Raw genomic sequence first — 7,588 nt, 5'->3', positions numbered from 1 at the left:
TGATAAACTAGCATCCTATACTAAACATTTAGGATTGCAGGTAAAGGTAACAACTGTAGGAGCAAAGACAGGCTATGCATCAGGATAGGATTAACGGAAAGTAGTAACATGCTACACTACTCTAATGCAAGCAGTAGAGAGAAGAATAGGCGATATCTGGTGATCAAGGGGGGCTAGCCTGGAAGCTCTGTTCCACAAGAAGAAGGGTCGTCAACACCGTAGTCGTACTGGGTAGTAGCGGCGTCGGTCTCGGTGTCTAACGAGAGAAGAGGGAGGAGAAACAATAAGAATAATGCAAATATAAGCATGACAATGTATGACATGACAATGAGCGGTGCTAGTTGTGCCCTAACACGGTGGTAGGTGATACCGGCGAAGGGGAGGGCATTCGGGAAAGTATTCCCGGTGTTTCGCATTTTCGAGCAGGCGGACCGGAGGTGGATTGTTGCATGTTCGCTATGCTAGGGCCATGTGGTGAACGAACGGACTACATATTCGGATTCATCTCGTCGTTCTAAGCAATTTCCATGTACAAAGTATTTTCATCCGAGCTACGGTTTATTATCTATGATTTTCTAAAGTTTTAAACATTTTCTAGATTTTGTTATTAACTCGAATTATAGAACAAAATTGCTAAGTGTGCTAGGGGATTTCTATTCTAGTGTATGACAAGTGGCGCCTGGGTGTGCTGAGTCATCAAGTCAATAGTCAACTTTGACTGGGTTGACCAGTATAGTTTCTAAGGGATCCACATGTCATTGTCTATGGTTTAATTAAACAATATTTAATAGGGGTTGTCCCATGCGTCAATTGCTATTAGGCTAATTTAGCACTAAAATAATCCTAAGTAAACATACTTCTAATTAAACAATGGCCAGTTCCAAGGCACAAGCCGTGCCTCATCCTGGCTGGGCTGGGCACGCACGCAAAACACTGCGTCAACGGCCAGCAGCGGCGGCGCTAGAGGCGGTCAAGAAGGAGCAGCGCAAGCAAGCAGTGGCAGGAACAGCAGTAGGCAGCAAGCAAGAGCAGTAGAGCACTAGCGGCAGCCATGGCACGGTCGAGCAGAAGCAACTGCAGGGCAGGAGCAGTACAGGCGCACGGGGGTGCAGGAGAGTGTGGTGGGCGAGCATAGGATAGGGGCTGGCGCGCGCGAGCAGAAGGCGGGCTGGGCACCGACGGGCGTCAGCAGTGGGCAGAGCTCAACGCCGGGACGGCGGGGTCGCAGCCACGAGCAGGAGGGCACGCGCGGGGAGCGGCCTCGCGCAGGCGGGCGCGACCAGATACGACACGAGTGCGCGGCCAGGGCTGCAGCCGGCAGGCGCGGATGGGCATCGCAGCTAGAGATGTACAGGGGCGAGGCCACGAGCAGGCGGCCGCACATGTGATACGTCTCCATCGTATCTACTTTCCTAAACACTGTTGCCCTTGTTTTGGACTCTAACTTGCATGATTTGAGTGGAACTAACCCGGACTGACGCAGTTTTGAGCAGAATTGCCATGGTGTTATTTTTGTGCAGAAATAAAAGTTCTCGGAATGACTTGAAAATCAATAGAGAATTATTTTGCAATATATACTAGATACGGGAAGGAAGATCCACGTCAGGGGGCCTCCACCTGTCCACGAGGGTGGGGGGCGCGCCCCCCTGCCTCATGGGCCCCCTAACGCTCCATCGACCTCAACCTGGACTCCATATATTCACTTTTTGGGAGAAAAAACTAGAGAGAAGAATTCATCACATTTTAAGATACGGAGCCGCCGCCAAGCCCTAAACTCTCTCGGGAGGGCTGATCTGGAGTCCGTTCGGGGCTCCGGAGAGGGGAATCCGTCACCATCGTCATCATCAACCATCCTCCATCACCAATTTCATGATGCTCACCGCCGTGCGTGAGTAATTCCATCATAGGCTTGGTGGACGGTGATGGGTTGGATGTGATTTATCATGTAATCGAGTTAATTTTGTTAGGGTTTGATCCCTACTATCCACTATGTTCTGAGATTGATGTTGCTATGACTTTGCTATGCTTAATGCTTGTCACTAGGGCCCGAGTGCCATGGTTTCAGATCTGAACCTATTATGTTTTCATCAATATATGAGAGTTCTTGATCCTATCTTGCAAGTCTATAGTCACCTATTATGTGTTATGATCCATTAACCCCGAAGTGACAATAATCGGGATACATACCGTGATGACCGTAGTTTGAGGAGTTCGTGTATTCACTATGTGTCAATGCTTTGGTCCGGTACTCTATTAAAAGGAGGCCTTAATATCCCTTAGTTTCCAATAGGACCCCGCTGCCACGGGAGGGTAGGACAAAACATGTCATGCAAGTTCTTTTCCATAAGCACGTATGACTATATTCGGAATACATGCCTACATTACATTGATGATCTGGAGCTAGTTCTGTGTCACCCTAGGTTATGACATCGATCGCATCCGGCATAATTCTCCATCACCGATCCATTGCCTACGAGCTTTCCATATATTATTCTTCGCTTATTTACTTTTCCGTTGCTATTGTTATCATCACTATAAAACACCAAAAAAATTACTTTTATTGTTGTTACTTCTGCTATCGTTACCACTACTATCATATTACTTTGCTACTAAATACTTTGCTGCAGATATTAAGTTTCCAGGTGTGGTTGAATTGACAACTCAGCTGCTAATACTTGAGAATATTCTGTCTCCCCTTGTGTCGAATCAATAAATTTGGGTTGAATACTCTACCCTCGAAAACTGTTGCGATCCCCTATACTTGTGTTTTATCAAGACAATTTTCCGGCGCCGTTGCCGGGGAGCATAGCTCTATTCTTTGAGTCACTTGGGATTTTTATCTGCTTATCATTATGAAGAACTTGAAAGATCCAAGAACCAAGATTTATCCCTCAACTACGAGGGGAGGTAAGGAACTGCCATCTAGCTCTGCACTTGATTCACCTTCTGTTTTGAGTAAGCTTGCGACACCTAAACCTACTTCTGCTATTAATTTTGATATGTCGCATGTTATTAATGATGCCACTTCTGCTATGCATGATACTTATGATAAAACAACTTCTATGCTTGATACTACTGTGCCACTTGGTGAATTTCTTGATGAACAACTTGCTAGGGCTAGAGAGAATGAAATTATTGAGACTGATAATATTGATGAAATCGATGATGAAGATTCTCCCCTAGATATGAATTGCAAGTTGTTCCTGAGGGTTATGTTATGGATGAAGAAACTGTTAGAGATTTTCTTGCTTGCAATGATAGGAGTGATCTTAAGAAATTATTAGCTAAGCTGAAACAAAAAACTCTGAATGCTAGAATGAAATATGATCCTGCTTATGCTACTTCACTTATCTTTGTTACTGATAAGGATTATGAATTCTCTGTCGACCCTGAGATAATTACTTTAATTGAATCTGATCCTTTCTATGGCTATGAATCTGAAACTGTTGTGGCACATCTTACTAAATTAAATGATATAGCTACCCTGTTCACTAATGATGAGAAAACTCACTACTATTATATCCTTAAATTATTTCCATTCTCATTAAAGGGTGATGCTAAGATATGGTTTAATTCTCTTGATCCTGGTTGTGTGCGTAGTCCCCGGGATATGATTTATTACTTCTTTGCTAAATATTTTCCTGCTCATAAGAAACAAGTTGCTTTAAGGGAAATATATAATTTTGTGCAAATTGAAGAAGAGAGTCTCCCACAAGCTTGGGGGAGGCTTCTCCAATTACTTAGTGCTTTGCCCGATCATCCTCTCAAGAAAAATGAAATACTTGATATCTTTTATAATGGACTAACCGATGCTTCCAGAGACCACCTGGATAGTTTTGCTGGTTGTGTTTTCAGGTAAACAACACCAGATGAAGCTGAAATTCTATTGAATAATATGTTGATTAATGAAAATAATTGGACACTTCCTGATCCAATTCATGATCTAATTCCTGAACCAACTCCTAAGCCAACTCCGAAGAAAAGGGGTATTCTATTTCTCAGTCCTAAAGATATGCAAGAGGCAAAGAAATCTATGAAAGAAAAAGGTATTAAAGCTGAAGATGTTAAGAATTTACCTCCTATTGAAGAAATACATGGTCTTAATTTACTGCCTGTTGAAGAAATACATGGTTTTAGTCCATCTCCTATTGAGGAAACTCATGGTCTTGATAACCCGACACAGGTAGTAAAGGTAAACTCTCTCTATAGATATGATAAAGCTGAAATCCCTCTTACTACGTTTGCTAGCCCATGCTTGGATGAGTGTGATGACTTTATGGTTAAGCAAGAAAACTTCAATGCCTATTTTGGTAGAGAACTAAAATGACATGATTGAACACTTGAGTAATTATATGGCCAATGTTAAAGGTGAACTAAAACTTATTAGTAAACATGCTTCTATGGTTACAACTCAAGTAGAACAAGTACTTAAAGCTCAGAATGATTTGCTCAATGAATTAAATAGTAAGAAAAATGATAATATTGTTAGAGTTATGACTAGAGGTGGTAAAATGACTCGGGAACCTTTGTATCCTGAAGGCCATCCTAAGAGAATTGAGTAGGATTCTCAGAGAAATAATATTGATGTACCTAGTCCTTCTAAAAGGAAGAAAAAGAAAAATGATAGGACTTTGCATGCTTCTAGTGAACCTGTTTTTGACACACCTGAGAATCCTAATGTTATTTCTATTTCTGATGCTGAAACACAATCTGGTAATGAACATGAACCTAGTGATAATGTTAATAATGATGTTCATGTTGATGCTCAACCTAGTAATGACAATGAAATAGAGATTGAACCTGTTGTTGATCTTGATAACCCACAATCAAAGAATCAACGTTATGATAAGAGAGACTTTGTTGCTAGGAAGCACAATAAGGAAAGAGAACCATGGGTTCAGAAACCCACGCCTTTTCCTCCTAAACCATCCAAGAAAAAGGATGATGAGGATTTTGAGCGCTTTGCTGAAATGATTAGACATATCTTTTTGCGTATGCGATTAACTGATATGCTCAAAATGAATCCTTATGCTAAGTATATGAAAGATATTGTTACTTATAAAAGAAAGATACCAGAAGCTGAAATTTTCACCATGCTTGCTAATTATACTTTTAAGGGTGGAATACCTAAGAAACTAGGAGATCCCGAAGTACCAACCATACCATGCTCCATTAAAAGAAACTATGTTAAAACTGTTTTATGTGATCTTGGAGCCGGTGTTAGTGTTATGCCTCTCTATTTATATCATAGACTTGATTTGAATAAGTTAACACCTACTGAAATATCTTTGCAAATGGCTGATAAATCAACTGCTATACTTGTCGGTATTTGCGAGGATGTGCCTGTTGTGGTTTCAAACATTACTATTTTAACGGACTTTGTTATTCTTGATATTCCCAAGGACGATAGTATGTATATTATTCTTGGAAGACCCTTTTTGAATACTGTAGGGGCTGTTATTGATTGCACCAAAGGCAATGTCACTTTTCATGTTAATGGTAATGAGCATACGGTACACTTTCCGAGGAAACAACCTCAAGTCCACATTATCAATTCTATTGGAAAATTTTCAACTATTACTATTGGAGGTTTTGAATTTCCTCTTCCTACTATCAAGAAGAAATATGATATTCTAATTGTTGGGGACATGCATATCCCCGTTGAGGTAACCTAGTGTTATTCGAAAATTCTCCGGTTCCATGTTATTCGGAATGAGTTTGTTAACAAAACCTGATCAACCTTGTTAGTGGATTCCTTTTGATGAGCATGAGATGGATGAATTTAGAAAACACAACTCTCTGTACCCTCTTTTTACTTTCCGTTATTTACATTAAATAAAGCAAAATAGTATTTTTTTCTATCTATTTTCTGAATTATCCATGCAATAAAAAATACCCCGAAAATAAAAGTTCTCCAAATGCCCTGAAATTTAAATATGATTTTTCTAGAATATTTGAGAATATCTGGCACTGAAAACACAGCAGGGGGAGCAAGCACCTGGCCACGAGGGTGGAGGGCGCGCCCTACCCTCCTGGGCGCGCCCCCTGCCTCATGGGCCCACGGTGACTCCCCTCCACTTATTCCAGCTACCACACATTCTCTCTTCCTCCAACAAACACCACCAACCAGCTCAAACCTGAGTCCAAGCTCATCTTGCTGCCATTTTCGATCTCCTTGCTCAAAGCACCTCTCACAAAACTGCTTTGGGGGGTGTTCCTTGGTATGTGACTCCTCTAATGGTCCAATTAGTTTTTGTTCTAGTGCTTTATTCATTGCATATTTTTGCTGCTTAAGTGACCCTATTCTTGAGCTTGCATGTCAAATTTATATGGTTAAAAGTAGTTTTGATGCATGATATAGTCTCTAGGCACTTGTGGGAGTAGTTGCTATCAATTTTGTTGAGTTTGGTTTACTTTTATTTTGAAGTTACTAAAAATTTCAGAAATTTTCAGAAAAAGATGAAGAGATTTTTTAGGGTCTCATCGAGCCGAAGCTCGAAGGATAAGCAAAGTGAGGAGGATAAGAGGCCCAAATATAATCTCCCTCGCACCGCGGAAGTTCAGCCGTGTGAATGGCCTTGTGATAATTTCTTGAGAGCAGCCGGGATTTATGATGATTTCTATGAATTGGCTGAGAATGCAGGCCTCACCGCCTTCCTCCATGACCAACGCGAACAGTATCTCTTGCTCGCCAATATCTTTGTGCAAAACTTTCATTTCCATGCTAGGAGCTCACCACCTACGGTGGAATTTTATTTATATGATGAGCATAAGGAGATGTCACTTTATGATTTTTGTTGGGTTTGTTTGATCCCTTTTGAGGGCAGTGTAGAGGAGCCACATCGTGACGATGTGGATGGGTTTATTGATACCATTGTTGTAGGGGAAACGAGGAAGGTTTCCGACGCACGAATTACTAGCATACACTTTCCCGTTCTACGTTACTTTTCTATATTTGCTAGTAGATGCTTAATTGGGCGCAGAAACTGTGGAAACCTGAGTGCCCCTGATATTGTTATTTTGTGCCATGCCTTATTTCGTGATGACACATTCAGTATGGGCGTTATTGTTGCAAAATAGTTAAATCTTAACCGTACTAAGGGCCCGTCCTTGGAGGCATCTTCGCCTCGTGCCTTGCTGCACACTTTAACATACCTATTAGGCATTATGAGAAGGAAGAGAAGTTGCTACCTCCTATTTATCTAGATTATAAGTGTATGGTAGCACATGACTTTATTGTTAAGAATAGGGAAAAGGAGCTTAAGTACAAATTAATATTTGATAAAAATCATCCTGAGACTATTACCTTGCCTGCTCCTTCCTTGTTTGATTTATCTGCAGGCAAGTACCTTGTTCCATTGGAGGCCATTCACGCCTACCGGAACCCTACATCAGCTACAGAGCCAGAGCCGGAACCACAATTTGATCCTCCACGACAGTCTGATTACCAGTGGGATCCGGAGGTGATTGCCAACCAGTGGCAATCCGAGGCTTCTTCTCGGTATGACCCCAACTATTACTATGGATATCCGCCAGGCCAGCCATGGCCATAGACCAACTTAGGCTAAAAGCCTAAGCTTGGGGGAGT

Source organism: Triticum dicoccoides, chromosome 4A, assembly GCF_002162155.2.
Source record: "Triticum dicoccoides isolate Atlit2015 ecotype Zavitan chromosome 4A, WEW_v2.0, whole genome shotgun sequence".
In the NCBI taxonomy this organism is placed as follows: Eukaryota; Viridiplantae; Streptophyta; class Magnoliopsida; order Poales; family Poaceae; genus Triticum; species Triticum dicoccoides.
Note: the sequence above shows the minus strand (reverse complement) of the source record.